The sequence below is a fragment of the Schistocerca nitens genome, chromosome 5, assembly GCF_023898315.1.
Source record: "Schistocerca nitens isolate TAMUIC-IGC-003100 chromosome 5, iqSchNite1.1, whole genome shotgun sequence".
In the NCBI taxonomy this organism is placed as follows: domain Eukaryota; kingdom Metazoa; phylum Arthropoda; class Insecta; order Orthoptera; family Acrididae; genus Schistocerca; species Schistocerca nitens.
Window position 1 is genome coordinate 578,774,488 of NC_064618.1, and position 18,479 is coordinate 578,792,966.

Below are 18,479 nucleotides of genomic sequence, written 5' to 3' on the forward strand. Positions count from 1 at the left end.
GTTCTGTCAGGACTGGCTCTCCCAAGGCTGTCAGTAGTTCTAATGGAATGTTGTCTACTCCGGGGTCCTTGTTTCGACTCAGGTCTTTCAGTGCTCTGTCAAACTCTTCACGCAGTATCATATTTCTCTTCCATTTCCATAATATTGTCTTCAAGTACATCGCCCTTGTATAGACCCTCTATATACTCCTTCCACCTTTCTGCTTTCCCTTCTTTGCTTAGAACTGGGTTTCCATCAAAGTTCTTGATATTCGTGCAAGTGGTTCTCCTTTCTCCAAAGGTCTCTTTAATTTTCCTGTAGGCAGTATCTATCTTACCCCTAGTGAGATAAGCCTCTACATCCTTACATTTGTCCTCTAGCCATCCCTGCTTAGCCATTTTGCACTTCCTGTCGATATCATTTTTGAGATGTTTGTATTCCTTTTTGCCTGCTTCATTTATTGCATTTTTATATTTTCTCAGTTCATCAATTAAATTCAATATTTCTTCTGTTACCCAAGGGTTTCTACTAGCCCTCGTCTTTCTACCTATTTGATCCTCTGCTGCCTTCATTATTTCATCCCTCAAAGCTACCCATTCTTCTTCTACTGTATTTCTTTCCCCCATTCCTGTCAATTGTTCCCTTATGCTCTCCCTGAAACTCTGTACAGCCTCTAGTTCTTTCAGTATATCCAGGTCCCATCTCCTTAAATTCCCACCTTTTTGCAGTTTCTTCAGTTTTAATCTACAGTTCATAACCAATAGATTGTGGTCAGAGTCCACATCTGCCCCTGGAAATGTCTTACAATTTAAAACCTGGTTCCTAAATCTCTGTCTTACCATTGTATAATCTATCTGATACCTTTTAGTATCTCCAGGGTTCTTCCATGTATACAACCTTCTTTCATGATTCTTAAACTAAGTGTTAGCTACGATTAAGTTATGCTCTGCGCAAAATTCTACCAGGCGGCTTCCTCTTTCATTTCTTAGCCCCAATCCATATTCACCTACTATGTTTCCTTCTCTCCCTATTCCTACTCTTGAATTCCAGTCACCCATGTCTATTAAATTTTCGTCTCCCTTCCCTACCTCAAGAATTTCTTTTATCTCATGACACATTTCATCAATTTGTTCGTCATCTGCAGAGCTAGTTGGCATATAAACTTGTACTACTGTAGTAAGCGTGGGCTTCGTGTCTATCTTAGCCACAATAATGCGTTCACTATGCTGTTTGTAGTAGCTTACCCGTACTCCTATTTTTTTATTGATTACTAAACCTACTCCTACATTACTGCTATTTGATTTTGTATTTATAACCCTGTATTAACCTGACCAAAAGTCTTGTTCCTACTTCACTAATTCCTAGAATATCTAACTTTAGCTTATCCATTTCCCTTTTTAAATTCTGTGACCTACCTGCTCGATTAAGGGATCTGACATTCCACGCTCCGATCCGTAGAACGCCAGTTTTCTTTCTCCTGATAACAACGTCCTCTTGAGTAGTCCCCGCCCGGAGATCCGAATGGGGGACTATTTTACCTCCGGAATATTTTACCCAAGAGGATGCCATCATCATTTAATCATATAGTAAAGCTGCATGCCCTCGGGAAAAATTACGGCTGTAGTTTCCCCTTGCTTTCAGCCGTTCGCAATACCAGAACAGCAAGGCCATTTTGGTTAGTGTTACAAGGCCAGATCAGTCAATCATCCTGACTGTTGCCCCTGCATCTCCTGAAAAGGCTGCTGCCCCTCTTCGGGAACCACACGTTTGTCTGGCTTATCAACAGATACCCCTCCGTTGTGGTAGCACCTATGGTACAGCTATCTGTATCGTTGAGGCACGCACGCCTCCCCACCATCTGCAAGGTCCATGGTTCATGGGGGGGACATCTTGCATAGGAAACAAAAACTGAAATTTGGACTCCTCCTATGCTGCCCATTTCTCTGTCTGCAATATGTGGTGTACATCACTATATCTAGGAGAGTTATCACAGATTGTAGCAAAATCGCTGAAATCTTGCAAATACTACTATGTTAAGAACACCACAGCCCAGTGTATTTTAAATGTCAAAGATAAGATCCAGTTATTAGTCAGCGGTAGGCTATACAAAATTACCTGTTCTGACTGTGAGAAGTTTTATCATTGGTCAGTCAGTGAAACACATATAACTAGACTGGCTGAACACGAACGCGGCTGGAGGTTGCAGAATTCTGACTTCATATTTGCTGAGCATGCACTGCGTGAGAGCCATAACTCTCAGCTAGAGTCCCATTTCCTTCAAATAGCGAAGAAAGGCAAAGAACTTAACCTGCTGGAAGCCCTGTAAATGAACAAACAACTAACAGTCCATGTCTAATCTTAAATTACCATGGACAGCTTAATACTTTCCCTCTCATGAACTTCACATAGTTCTCTCTGTTTTTCATTACTTCCCAAATTGACTGTTCCTACATATCCCTCATTTTCCTGTATTCATTCACTTCTTTTACTTTATTGAAATTGTTTATGTAATCCGTAAGGACTGTAATTACGATTGTTAAGTCTTTCATTTAATTGGTACTTATATTATTTTCCATGTTTAATAACTCTTGAAGTTGTCTCATCAAGCATTGTTTTTATTTTACTTGGTTCGTTTACGTAACGTAAACTGTTACATAGGCAAAGTTTTCAGTATAATGTTAATATTTTTTCCCTTTTACTCCTTTTATATTTGTATACTTTTTCAACTTTTTACTTTTTAAAATGCAGTACCACCACGCTCTCAGAGATGGCATTTACTGTATGTTCCCTCACCGTCCTCCATTTTCCTGCATTTAATTTCTGTTTATTCTACGGATACTGCTTAAGTTCCTTATATATTTTGTTGTTACATCGATATTTCTTACCTTTAATTGGTTTGTCTATCACTCTGCATGTTTTACACCACCTGAAATAGCCTTATCAAATACTAAGTTTCTTTTACTTTATTGGCCTTGTTTAGTAATATAAACTGTTACGTAGGCTTACTGTTCCAGTTTCGTGTCTACGTTTCCTCTTGTTTAATCCCTTTAAGGGGGGTAGGACGTCAAACGGGCCGACTTGGAGCAGGAGAGGCACCGCAGGACATTTTAATTTCCACTGTCTATACTTTTACAAGTATATTCATAAAACTTTGTCATCACGACCAGGAAGAATTCAGCATTCACACTCCTGGCAGCGGAAGTTCAAAAAATTATAAAAAATTTTTTATACATGTGAAATATCATCATTTTTTTCACTTGCTATTGGCTGCATTTGTTGCTATAGGTACACTTTTCTTCATAAGTAAGAGAGACTGTTAGATGAATTTTGCACAGAATGTAAACCATACTTACAGGTGTCTGAAACTGTAGAATCTATTTAATCTATGAAAAAATGAATGAGCTGTCACGTTTTAAACTTTATCTTTAGAAAAAAATCAAATTTTGTAGTTAATTATCTAAGTTTTCACCAGTTTTTATTAGATTTGGAAAATTCTAGAGTTTCATACACCTGTAAGTTTAGTTTGTATGCTGTGCAAAATTCATCAAAGAATTTCTCTTACTTGTGAAGAAAAATGTACCTATAGCAACAAATGCAGCCAACAGTAAGTGAAAAAATGATGAAATTTCATATCTAAAAAAAAATTATTTTGTTATGTTTTTGAACTTCCACTGCTATGAGTGTGAGTCCTAAATCCTTCCTGGTCATGCTGACAAAGTGTTTTGAATTTATTTGTAAAAGTATAGACAGTAGAAAATAAAATGTCCTGTGGTGCCTCTCCTGCTCGAAGTCAGCCCGTTTGACGTCCTACCCCCCTTAAATTTATTTACTGTTCACGTTTTCACTTTTACATTGCATTACCACCGTACTGTCAAAGATTTTGTTTACTGTACGTTTCAGCTCCAACGTAGATGTGAAACTTCTTTTCCAATGTCGTTTACAAACATTGTATCGTCTTTGGCGAGAATAGTCAGTAAATGTCTGAAGATGGCCTTGTGAGCCGAAAACTGGTTAACAAAGTAAAACTGTAGAGCAAAAGCAAACTAGCGCTTTTCATTTATTATGGTGTTGTTCTACCAAGAACCGACGGAATGTTCAGTTAACATAAAGTTATCTGAATAAAACTGTGGAACTTTAATGCTATGTTTACTATAAAGAAAGTGAGTTGGGTCAGTGACAAGCGAGTACCACTGAAGCAACATTTGGCAATATTTCTTTATTTTTTTATGTCCATCCTTCTGACTGGATGTTTGAGGGACTCCGACCGTTCACTTATAAAATGAAACACCTACAGCCGTCCTTACGATGTTATTTCTTATATGTCCGCCAGTTTCGGTGCTCAAGTGCACCATCTTTTGGTGTTAACTGACGCTGAGGCGGTTACCATCTATGAACTGGTTTTCTCCAACCGTCACTACCAACTCCTGGCTGAAGATAGTGCGCTGAAGCACCGAAACTGGTAGTCATGTAGTAACTTTTTTTTGTGTCATCAGTCTTCTTACTGGTTTCATGCAGCCCGCCACGAATTCCTATCCTGTGCTAACCTCTTCATCTCAGAGTAGCACTTCCAACCTATGTCCTCAATTATTTGCTGGATGTATTGCAATCTCTGTCTTCCTCTACAGTTTTTGGCCTCTACAGCTCCCCCTAGTACCATGGAAATCATTCCCAAACATCCTATAATCCTGTCCCTTCGTCTTATCAGTGTTTTCCACATTTTCCTTTCCTCTCCGAATCTGCATATAAAATGCTCATTCCTTACCTTATCAGTCCACCTAATTTTCAACATTCGTCTGTAGCACCACATGCTTCTATTCTCTTCTGTTCCGGTTTTCCCACAGTCCATGTTTCATTTCCATACAATGCTGTTCTCCAGACTTCTCTTGGCCAGGAATTCCTTTTTTGCCATAGCTAGTACGCTTTTGATATCCTCCTTGCTCCGTCCATCATTGGTTATTTTACTGCCTAGGCAGAAGAAATCCTTAATTTCAGCTACTTCGAGGACCTGATGTTACGTTTCTCGCTGCTTTCATTTCTACTACTTCTCATTACCTTCGTCTTTCTTCAATTTACTGTCAATCCATACAGTGTACTCAATAGACTGTTCATTCTGTTCAGCAGTACATGTAACTCCACTTTCACTCTGGATAGTAATGTCATCAGCAAATCGTATCATTGATAGTAGTACTATAGTGGAGTTTTCAACGCAATTTTGATATCACATTGATATGCAAATTAATTAAATTGATCAATTAATCACTCCGCCCCCGCCCACCGCCGCCCACCCCCGGCCCCCACCAGCCCCCCCCCATCTCCCAGATGAAGTCACGTGTTTTTCTCAGCTGCACGTGTGTCCCAGCATCCTCCTCCCCCTTCCTCCTCCCAACACCCCCACCCAGCAACCTGCCCCATTGGCAGTAATTTAGAATTTTGGCGGGAATTTCTTTGTACCAGGGCCGTGCTGACATCCCACACCATCCTCCATCCAGGAATTGATGGGACATTAAAATTGACTGTGCTCTTTCCGGGATTCGAACCATGGTGCTTCTAGATAGAAAGCCCAAGTTCACCCCATAACACATGGAAACTGTCCAGATGCGGGAAAGGAACGTTAGGTTAGTGTACATTATTTGTTTTGATCAGGAAACTGACGCAAAGATCGATCCTAATTACGTAATTAATCACTAAGTCGGCCCTAATAACACAACTACATGCATAGCACTACACAAGGACGGCGTAAAAGCGCTATACAGCGCAAAAATTGATGATACCATACAACTGGTGCTGTCCTGCTGAGAAAAAATTTCGCAATACCACTCGAAACTAGCGACAGAGTTACTCAAACTTTAACATACACTTACAAGCTGGCGGGAAAAAGGCTGGGGTGTAAGTTACTATCTCTATTCTTTTTGGTGGGAAATACGTTCAACTGACAAGATGCTGGTGCTGGACAGAGAGGAGTTTAAAAAGTGTATAACCTGTAATCATACAGTATCTACCGTTGTTTGGTGTCAGATTTCGCTACAGATACCTGCCAAAAAACTATCCAGTATCCCAGGTAATCGAAGCGAATAAACGCTACTAGAACTGAAAAAAAAAGAATGCGTCACAGCTCTAATCACACTTCGAAATTGTCATGGAAAAACGAGCACTCGTAATGAACAGGTCATAATGCAGCACATGGGCTGGGGAAAATCCTCGTTCTAAATGCATAGGAGGAGGTAATTGAATGATCGTTCTCCTCGACAGGCATCCACAAACTGCCGAAAATCGAGGCCCCCTTCGTCCCTCCTTTCACCCCTCGCTCCCTCCATCAACCTACAGGGTGGACATGCTCCTTCAAATGGCCAGCTGGTCTGCCTACCGCCTCACGGCGCGGGTAGGCCACTCTCCGCTCTTTGCTGCCACCGCATGCGGTCGCTCGCCGCACTCGGCTTTCCATCATCTGGTCTCCACCTTAAGGTGGCGGTTCTAGACAAGACAAAAGGGAAATTAAGTAGCATAAACCCGCCTATCCAGAGAATGGTCCAGATGACTTGCAAAACTCGGCTGTCCACCATCTTGCCGCTGCTTCAAGGCGACGCTCATATGCCAACACAGTAGCATGTACAGTCAAGTAAACAATAGAGATAAGAGGAGGCCTCCTCAAGTGCAACCTGTTGATCTAAAATATAGCGACTGAACCCCCACACGCTGCCCCTCCAGACAGAGAGCGGCTGTGTCTGGCGACAAACACACAGGACACACCACCCCCTGTGCCCCCTCGCCAGCACCGGTCATACAGAACAATTGTATTTGACATCAACGCATCTATTATAAAGCATCTATTAAAAAAAGCAAAACATATTAGCGACCTTAATAAATGTCCTCTTTCCACGAAGATCGACAAAGTCCGTTTTCTTTTAGTTTTATGAACCAAATAGGTATAGTTTTACGTTCGACTGCAGTCGCATCTCATTATTTGGTGACCTCCAGCAAAGTGTAACGCCACCGATCACAAATGATCAGCAGAGACATGCCCACCGTGCATAAAATAACGAAAAAAGACCTTCAACTATTTTAATGCGAGAACTACCGATCACCGCAGAATGTCCTCGTTATTTCGAAACCGCCATCGGAGTAAATAAAAAGCAAGAATTTAAACTTATATATATGAGAGCGTCTATCGCGTGCAGTGTCTGTAAATAAACTGTCATTCACGTGTGTATTACAAACATTTCAGACAATCTTTCAAGCTATTGGCACACATGTCGGAAAGAAACATTCATTTTACTTTTGATAACAAGAAGGTATAATTCAAGAGAACGAAGCTGTTTTGTACACTATGACAGGGTCCCTTTTACCACTGCGATGCTATATCATACTAGCGTTTACGAAACAAATCGTGAGAGCCCATCTCACCCTGTGTAGGTGGGAGACTGAAATTTCGTTAAAAGAAATCGCCAAAACGAAAAAAAATAAACGCTTGTCAAGAATCTTTCCGCAGTGCCCTAGCCACCTCTTTCACCTGTCTATCAGTTTGATAGGTCAATTAATTAAATTGATCATGAGAGTCACTTTACAGGGCGAATAATATTTTTTTTTCAGCAGTCTAATTACACTCACCAGCAGGGACAACTGGGAATCCATGGAGGGAACACAATGTTCCTTTCGAGAAACACTATTGAGAAATGACATTTGAAGCTAACCACAGGGGGATTCTACAGCCACAACATACATTTTGCATAGCAACTGTGCTATTAAAACACGATCATAACGCCTGTGTTACCATCACTCTACATAAAAGAAGGTCGTGAGTCTACAGGCACACACCGAGTTGCTGATAGTGTTACACCTTCAGGTAGAAAAGCTGTCTGCGATTTGGAATCAAGTCTACCAATTCTACCACGTACGCAAGTTGTATCTTGTAGAGAAGCCTTTAAGGGTTACAGCCACTGGTGATTCATCTTTGTGCCACTCTCGTATCTCGAAACGAGTCACGCTTTTTTTCGAACCTATCTGCTAAGGATCCCATACACCAAGTCCTCCAGCGCTGTTTTTAGGCAGTTCCTCTGCATCTTGTAACTACTCCTAAGTCTCTGCCCCGCCCACCCTGCAGCTTAGTCCATGTGATCGTCCCAATTTAAGTATAACCAATACGGAAGTCGGAGAGTGCTATGTCTAAGATCTACTGCATCCTGAGGGGAAACAAGACGAGCTGAGTTAATGCGGCTCTGCCAACCGTGTACAGTGTATATGGCCAGCGCCAAACGAAGCTTTCCCTTGCAACACGAGGTAGTTGAAGAGATGGTATGAGCAATTACGGTGGTGTTTCTTGTTGGGAAAATTAGGAAGACTACACACCATACATAGCATGGAGGAAGGCTGAAGATTTTGCTACACATCTCCAAACTACATACAGGTAGTCTGATGGAGATCTGTATCTCTCAGGGTGCATTCATGTCTATCACCCAAACGTATGTGGCGATCCTATTAAATATATGGGTATTGGTTCATTGGAGCAGGTGGTTTGTGATTGAAGTCGCTTCCACAGACAAGTGTATAGTTTCATCACCTATACTGTAGGTCGACCATATCCAACAGATAATCAATCACACGAGAGGGTTCCTGTATTGCTCCTTCATAAGCAGTTCAATACCAGGTTTATTTCCGTTGTAACACACCCAGTCAGTGTACACTGCCATACACTTTGTTTTTTCTACCATGACTTAGAGACCCGTGTCAGCTGCTGCTAAAACGACATTAACACGTTTAGATCCTCTGGCTCTCACAGAAAACTAAACATCGCATGGCATAAACTATACAGCTACCACACCACAGGCTGGTACAAATAAAACACAGATGTTTCTCATTGACAAAAATGTGGAAGACATCGCAACCTATGGAAACTGGAAGAGTTTGTGGTATTGTAGAGCGCTTCCAGCAACTATTCGAAGGTACAGTTAATCTCGTCTTCCCATCGAAAGGGTAGCAGATGTCTCAGTGCTCCGTTTCGAAAAGTATTTTTCCTTCATTTTGTAGTCATGTACATGACTGCTGTTCCGGTGTTGACCATCGCCGGAAGGCGCTGTTCACAACACGCATGAGGTAGCACAAATAAAAAGAGGTGAAAAAAATAAATATAAAAACATGTGTAGGGTATCACAGCATATGAAAATAGGACGAGTCTGTAGCAATGAGGAACACTTCCAAACAACTGTATTAAGGTGATGACCTCTACATTGAATCTCATGTTGCACAGTGACAAATAGCAGATATCCAGTGTTCCATCAAGGTTCCCTCCATCTCAATGGAGTGGTGTCAGTCAATCATTATGCGATAATCAACAGTGACCCAGTGGATGGTCAGGATTGGAAACATGTCATTGATATGGAGCAACATACTGTAACATACAGCAGTTGATATTGAGATCAAATCAGAGAGAGCAATATCCACCACATTCTGAAACCTGTGTAGAAACAGAGTGAGCTGAGTTAATGCTATAGGAGTGTGTTTTGACCACTCGGTGGAAGTGGAAACATGTTGTCGTAGCTCCGCCAAATAACTACTATGTGTAAGGTTAGCGTCAAATAAAGCCTGCTCCTGCAACACGACGACAGTCCGAAAAGTTACGGTGGTGTTTCTTGCAGAGAAAATTAGGAAGACTCAACATCAAAGCAGTTCTGTGTCCCTCAGGATGCAATCACGTCTATCATCCAAACATTCTATCATTGTTATTCTGTACCTCCAAGTAGAGAAAAATTACGAACTATAAAAGTCCATTAATTTCATCAGACAGATTTTTACCGCATATCTCTCTTTTGATGTATCGAAGACGAATACCGTCTATGTGCCGGCATCGAGCAGATGCGTTGATTCTATTAATTATACAGGTAGTCAGCAGGTAGTCAGTGATCGACGTCGCTTGCACAGACCGGTGTAAAGTTTCATCTCCTGTACTGCAAGAGAAGCTTCTCCCGCATGTTATCAGTCACAGGAGAGGGACCCTGTTTCATTGTTTGCTACACCACTTTTACTGCTGTAACACACTTTGTACACTGCTGTACAATTTTTTTTCCGCCACGACTTCGACGTCTGTGTCAGATTCTAAACTGACATTAACATGTATGGTAAATTGTGTCCCCCCCCCAGGAAACTAGACATCGCACAGTGCAAATCACATTATGTGGTAATCAACAGCGTACCTAGACTGTTGGGATGGAAACGACACCGTCGATGTACTGTAATAATAAGTATCATAGTTGATAGTGCAATCAATTTTAGGAATTTTATCGTATTTTCAACAGCGATCAATGACACGGCAGCAGTCTTACAAATTCTGTATCATCCACTACTTTACGAGTACCATCAGGAATGTAAGTAGATGACTGTGCAGAATGTTCATTCATTGTTAATTCTCGAACTTATACACCAAAGTATTCCAGACAGAGAACTACATATCTCTAGCATTTCGATCGTAGAGGGTAACTTACATTCTTTCTCTATGTGGATGGGAGTCACAGGGCATTCTCGCATTCTTAGGATAAAGTTAGAGACTGAAAGATCTCCTTGCATTGTCTTTGACCAACGCTCCCTGCAACTGACCAGAAGTAGACCGCTACATTCCACATGTCATGTCGGAACAGTGCGAACCGAGGCTGTAACTGCTGTCCTGCACCCATCCAAGTGCACAAGGAAGTTAGCACCCTATATCAGTGTACAGTAGATATGAAACTGTTGTGATGATATAGCAGAAGGTTAAGAACAAGAAACGGGTGGTTTTTATGCATGATGGAGCTCCAGACGGATAGAGTTTGCTGCGTTTTACGTAAATCAACTGCGCTAGCAATTCTAAAGTATTGTTCCAGTGTCTTGGGTCATTACCAAGAAGGTACTGGTAAGACAGAACATAAACACATGCACTCCTAAGGCTACAATGTTCTGCACTTAAAACAAACTATAATGTTAAATAATTGCAGTTTCCGACCTGTTATTCGTATGGAATGCAACACTGTTATTATCCCAATGTAATAAATATATTTCCAGCGCATGACATACTTTCTCCTTGAAGGTTTCTCTACGATAAACTATGGTGATAAACTGTAAAATGAAAAACTACTTCTTTAAAACATCGATTCCTTGTGATGCACGTACAATGTAGCTTTCCAGAGGTGTGTAGTCTTCGGGGGTATATTTCCTATTTAATTTCAGAGTACCTGTGGAAAGTGTTCTTAGGGTCAACAGAGTTGTAGCTAAATGAAAACTGTTATAATAATTGTCCAAGTAAATGTGATGACCAACATGCAGCTTCTCTGCCATCAAATGCAAAACGACCTTTTCAGCGTGACCTTTTCCCCGCATATCTCCACTACTACCCGTGTACACAGCGCACTTATTTATGAAACCGTCTGGATTGTTGAGCATGTACATCTTATTGCCATATTTATTACGACTGCTTTTTATGTATTGTCTAAATGACAGTCTTCCCCTCCAAAGAATCATTGATTCATCTATTGATAAATCTCTTCTCGAGTAATACGCTTGAGACATTCTCATGTTAAAATAATGCAATATAGGTCGTATCCTATATAAACGGTCGTCTGGTGTCGGCTTTCCTGAAAGTGGACTTTTTGCAAAATGCAGAGAGCGTAATATGATCAAATACCGGCCTCTGCTTATACTCATCGCTATTCCTCTATTCTCAAACAGCGGTTCTTTCTTCCAGTAGTCTCGTAATCGCGGATATTAAAAGTTACCCATATGTAAGGAAACACCCAGGAAAACTAGTAACGCCGGCCGGGGTGGCCGAGCGGTTCTAGGCGCTACAGTCTGGAACCGCGCGACCGCTACGGTCGTAGGTTCGAATCCTGCCTCGGGCATGGATGTGTGTGATGTCCTTAGGTTAGTTAGGTTTAAGTAGTTCTAAGTTCTAGGGGACTGATGACCTCAGAAGTTAAGTCCCATAGTGCTCAGAGCCATTTGAACCAAAACTAGTAATTCGCCTATACTTAGAGGTTTCCATTTACAGATCCTAGATCCCTCTTTTGTGTTTTCGTTCAGCAATATGTTGACTGCATTATCATTCTTTTTGTCAACGACAAGTTGCAACAATTCGCCTGTTACCAATAATCTGAAGAAATCCATAGGAGAACTGCGAGCAGGATGAATTTGCAAAACTTCTTCCTTCGTAAATGGGTGATACTGCATATTATATGGTTCTTTATGCCAGGACTCATCTGGATTATCTCCGTGTGATAGGTCGGGCTCTTTTTCGTCGTCGATTTCCACACAATAGTCGTGATCCGTATCGTCAGATTCGGAACTGTCACGAAACACATTCGAAAGCTGTGCTTCCACACTCATCATTCTGAAATTCTCCTGCAGCCTCTAAATGACAATTTCCGTGGTATGCCTCATCCTCACTACCCAGAAAATCACTGTCGTCTAGAACAGTAAGTAACTGTTCCTCTGTCAATTTAACACTTTTACTGCTCCTTTTCACATTGGAAGGTCCAGGTGTCGGTTCATTAGCCGCCATTACGAACAATATACGTTCGACAACTGACCACACAAAACAAAAGCTTTCACGTTTTGATGCTAGTTTAGACACTGCAACTAGACTGAGTAATCCAAATGGTTCAAATGGCTCTGAGCACTATCGGACTCAACTGCTGTGGTCATAAGTCCCCTAGAACTTAGAACTACTTAAACCTAACTAACCTAAGGACAGCACACAACACCCAGCCATCACGAGGCAGAGAAAATCCCTGACCCCGCCGGGAATCGAACCCGGGAACCCGGGCGTGGGAAGCGAGAACGCTACCGCACGACCACGAGATGCGGGCTAGACTGAGTAATCCGACAGTGAGTGTAGACGCTTATAAGCGTCAGCCACACTGGCTCATGGCTTGTTTTGATGATTATCAGCGTCAGCTGCACTGTCTCATGGCTTGTTGTGACGCTTATCAGCGTCAGCTGCACTGGCTCATGGCTTGTTGTGACGCTTATAAGCGTCAGCCGCACTGGCTCATGGCTTATTGTGACGCTTATAAGCGTCAGCTGCACTGGTTCATGGCTTGTTGTGACGCTTATCAGCGTCAGCTGCACTGGCTCATGGCTTGTTGTGACGCTTATAAGCGTCAGCCGCACTGGCTCATGGCTTGTTGTGACGCTTATTAGCGTCAGCTGCACTGGCTCATGGCTTGTTGTGACGCTTATCAGCGTCAGCCGCACTGGCTCATGGCTTGTTGTGACGCTTATAAGCGTCAGCCGCACTGGCTCATGGCTTGTTGTGACGCTTATAAGCGTCAGCCGCACTGGCTCATGGCTTGTTGTGACGCTTATCAGCGTCAGCCGCACTGGCTCATGGCTTGTTGTGACGCTTATAAGCGTCAGCTGCACTGGTTCATGGCTTGTTGTGACACTTATCAGAGTCAGCCGCACTGGCTCATGGCTTGTTGTGACGCTTATAAGCGTCAGCCGCACTGGCTCATGGCTTGTTGTGACGCTTATAAGCGTCAGCTGCACTGGTTCATGGCTTGTTGTGACGCTTATAAGCGTCAGCCACACTGGCTCATGGCTTGTTGTGACGCTTATAAGCGTCAGCTGCACTGGTTCATGGCTTGTTGTGACGCTTATCAGCGTCAGCCGCACTGGCTCATGGCTTGTTGTGACGCTTATAAGCGTCAGCTGCACTGGTTCATGGCTTGTTGTGACGCTTATAAGCGTCAGCTGCACTGGTTCATGGCTTATTGTGACGCTTATAAGCGTCAGCCGCACTGGCTCATGGCTTGTTGTGACGCTTATCAGCGTCAGCCGCACTGGCTCATGGCTTGTTGTGACGCTTATCAGCGTCAGCCGCACTGGATCATGGCTTGTTGTGACGCTTATAAGCGTCAGCCGCACTGGCTCATGGCTTGTTGTGACGCTTACAAGCGTCAGCTGCACTGGTTCATGGCTTGTTGTGACGCTTATCAGCGTCAGCCGCACTGGCTCATGGCTTGTTGTGACGCTTATAAGCGTCAGCTGCACTGGCTCATGGCTTGTTGTGACGCTTATAAGCGTCAGCCGCACTGGCTCATGGCTTGTTGTGACGCTTATAAGCGTCAGCTGCACTGGTTCATGGCTTGTTGTGACGCTTATAAGCGTCAGCTGCACTGGTTCATGGCTTGTTGTGACGCTTATAAGCGTCAGCTGCACTGGCTCATGGCTTGTTGTGACGCTTATCAGCGTCAGCTGCACTGGCTCATGGCTTGTTGTGACGCTTATAAGCGTCAGCCGCACTGGTTCATGGCTTGTTGTGACGCTTATAAGCGTCAGCCGCACTGGCTCATGGTTTGTTGTGACGCTTATAAGCGTCAGCCGCACTGGTTCATGGCTTGTTGTGACGCTTATAAGCGTCAGCTGCACTGGTTCATGGCTTATTGTGACGCTTATAAGCGTCAGCCGCACTGGCTCATGGCTTTTTGTGACGCTTATAAGTGTCAGCCGCACTGGCTCATGGCTTGTTGTGTCGCTTATATGCGTCAGCTGCACTGGCTCATGGCTTGTTGTGACGCTTATAAGCGTCAGCCGCACTGGCTCATGGCTTGTTGTGACGCTTATAAGCGTCAGCCGCACTGGCTCATGGCTTGTTGTGACGCTTATAAGCGTCAGCTGCACTGGTTCATGGCTTGTTGTGATGCTTATAAGCGTCAGCTGCACTGGCTCATGGCTTGTTGTGACGCTTATCAGCGTCAGCCACACTGGCTCATGGCTTGTTGTGACGCTTATAAGCGTCAGCTGCACTGGCTCATGGCTTGTTGTGACGCTTATAAGCGTCAGCTGCAGCGAAAGTGTTAAAATGTCGCTCCATAGCTGTAATAGATTATTACATGATTAACGAAGAATGAGAAGCCAGAGTCGTCTTTCACAACAGTACACAAACCAACGGAGTCAAAATCAGAATTCAGGTCCTTACGATATGGTAACAGCTGTATTCGAGACTCGGTGTAACTATGGCTTTAATGACGAAATACAAACCGGTTGGTGTGTGCGTCGTCCGGGTATTGATAGGCGGCAAACGGCTAAAAGCCATTCCACATGTGACGTGTTCCCTCTAGGCTTGCGGTCTGAGATGGAACTTTGAACCATACAAATAACATACGTCTCCATATCACTGGAGTGGCCAGAGCAATAATCACACTGAGCTGCCAGAATTGTAATATCCAATCTGGTACGTCTCCTGTTGTTGAACTTGTTCACGATGCAAATTAAAGTGTTCTTTGCCTGCCGCATACCTGGCGTTGATATCAAAGTAATTTTCCTTCTACTACGCTACTGTACACTGTGCAATAATATATTTGTATATGATGCTCTGGAATGTGTGTGTGTGTGTGTGTGTGTGTGTGTGTGTGTGTGTGTGTGTGTGTGTGTGGGTGGGTGGGTGGGTGGGTGGGTGTGTCGTTTAGATGCATCAAATCGAGTAGAGTACAATGTCTGTTCCTTACATACTCGAAGAAATTGGTGACTGATTTCAAATCTAATGTTATTTATCGTTGATTTTTGTAAATCGAATCCAAATTCTTTTGTTTGATTATTTGTTACTATCATTGAGGCTTTGGTCAAACACTTAACGATAGAAACTTAACATCAACCATAGCCCTGTGTGAAAGCCAGCGATCCTCCACCAAAATGGTGCCGGCGGTTTCATCTGTCGGAAAGGTTGTGGTCTTTTTATTTTGTGAGCCACAGATTGGAATCTTCTTCTTTATTCATTGATTAACTTCAAATTTATAAAGTTTGAATACTGAGCACTCTTCAATACTAAATACACCATAAATATACTTTAGATGAAAATTGGATTTCGAAATAAAAAGAAAAAACATTTCAACTTGGAGAATGCAGTTGCCTAAGGAAACTTAAAACGTAAAACTGGGCATCCTGAAGATATAATTATTGGAACATCAATTCCATCCAACGATTCAGCTCCCTCCGACCTGCCACCTATTCTCACGTAGTAAAATAGAAAAAGTATGGACAAAAATAGCGCTTGAGGCGTGGCAGCTGCACACCCGGAAAACTTTGATCTAAAAACATTGCTCTTTTGATGCAGCCTTAGAACACTGCGGCAGGTTTGGTTTGATCACTATTGCCTGACGAATCACACCTCGAAGATGTAATTCTTTTGCACTTTCGTCAGACGTATTTTCGGACTGCTTTCAGGTAATATGTCAGATCGTTTTCGTACTGTGGATAACGATCATCATTTTAGTACAGTGGCTGGCATTGTGGAAATTGTATTTAGCAGAACACCCACAATGACGTTTTCAGTAAAAAAAATTAATTACTTTTGTTCTTTTACTTTACGACACATTTTCATTGTTACTAGGCATCGACCCCCACCTAAATCTACCAGGAACCTTCAGTTCCTCGATCCCCTGCTATATTCCCTTTACACGGACGATGCTCTGTAGGTGTCGCGTGTGGAGTTAGCACTCTATGCCGACGACACAGCGTTGTTCATACGCAGCATAAATGCGGCCGAGATGCGACGCCGCCTCCATCTCGAATGTGACGATCTGGGTGCCTGGTCCATCAAATGACCCTGAAGTTCAACTCTGCGTAGAGGTAGGCCGTTGTCTTTTCCAGGAAGAGGCTGCCTCCGGACCCGCCACCGTCACGATCAGGGAGGCCCCATCTCATCTCTGTGGACCGGCAAAATACCACGGGGTGACGCTGGACAGGCATCTGACCAGGCTGCCTCCGTCCCTTCTCCACCCTCCGTCCACGACATGACCTCGCCGTGTACCTGGGCCTTGTTTGGCCGATACTCGAATATCTGGCCGTGTTGTGGGGCAATAAAGCTGCTTCGTACATTGCTACTCTCCAGCGTGTCCGGATCAGGGCGCAGCGGGTCGCGCTGCACAAGACGCCGCGTTATTCAACGAGGCTGCTGCACGAGGAATCCGGCACCCCCTCAGGCGGGATCGCTTCCACCAGTACTCCAGCGTGTTCTACAACAAAGCAGCCGTTTAATTCGTCGGATGGGCCGCCAGGTCCACCGTACGCCTACAACCCATAGGCCTGACCTGCAGTGGGATAGTGTCTCCCGCGGAGCAGATGCCGACAAAAGTAGAGTCTCTACGTTACGAGACGCCCACAGGGCCCAATCCACACCGTTGGGCCACTAACACAGAAGATAGATCTATTGATAAACACCAGCCTGGCTGCTTGGCCTCCCCTCACACCTGGCGATTTGAGAGAGCAAATTTGGTACAAACTATTTGGTACATGATCGCTGCTCGACTAACCGTTGTTAGTCGAGAAGCGGTCTGGTATCAAATAGTTTAATCTTGTCACTTCGGTTTTACATATTTTATGGACAAGAATGACCATGAGAGCAGTTGTTTTTTGATTTTTTGTGACAATGATTTTATATCAGCTGGTCTGTCTCATGTATCGTTATTTCCAAATGGTTTACAAATGTTAATCTACATTCAGATCCGATGATGGCCCCTTTAGAGTGTTGAAACCGGTTATCCAGTAAACAGTATTTAAGCGATCTTGGCCGGCCGCGGTGGTCTCGCGGTTCTAGGCGCGCAGTCCGGAACCGTGCGACTGCTACGGTCGCAGGTTCGAATCCTGCCTCGGGCATGGATGTGTGTGATGTCCTTAGGTTATTTAGGTTTAAGTAGTTCTAAGTTCTAGGGGACTGATAACCACAGCAGTTGAGTCCCATAGTGCTCGGAGCCATTTTTTAAGCGATCTTGGCTTTTGAATTATTTCTACAACAAAGTGATCGCCCCACTACGCACTATGTGTTCACTGCAAGATTGATAGAACCCCAGATGGAGAGGAGCAGATAACACTAAGAGTAAATGATACATTGTTCAAAGGATGTGTGCAGTCTTGAAAACTTTGTAACAACCATTTCATCACAGTCACTGGAAAGATGTTGCCATGGAAGATCTCGGACCAGTCATTCCAATTATCTTCAGTGATACGAATACGACTCTCACTGCACCAGCGAGAGTTCTATATCTACATCTACATGATTACTCTGCTACTCACAATAAAGAGCCTGGCAGAGGGCTCAATGAACCATCTTCAAGCTGTCTCTCTACCGTTCCACTCTCGAACGGCACGCGGGAGAAACGAGAACTTAAATTATTCTGTGCGAGCCCTGATTTCTCTTATTTTATCGTGATGATCATTCTCCCTATGTAGGTGGGTGCCAACAGAATGTTTTCGCAATCGGAGGAAAAAACTGGTGATTGAAATTTCGTGAGAAGAACCCGTCGCAACGAAAAACGCTTTTGTTTTAATGATTGCCACTCCAATTCATGTATCATGTCTGTGGCACTATCTCCCCTATTTCGCGATAATACAAAACGAGCTGCCCTTCTTTGAACTATTTGCATGTCATCCGTCAGTCCCACCTGATGCGGATCCCACAACGCACAGAAATACTCCAGAATATGGCGGACATGCGTGGTGTAAGCAGTCTCTTTAGTAGACCTGTTGCACCTTTTAAGTGTTCT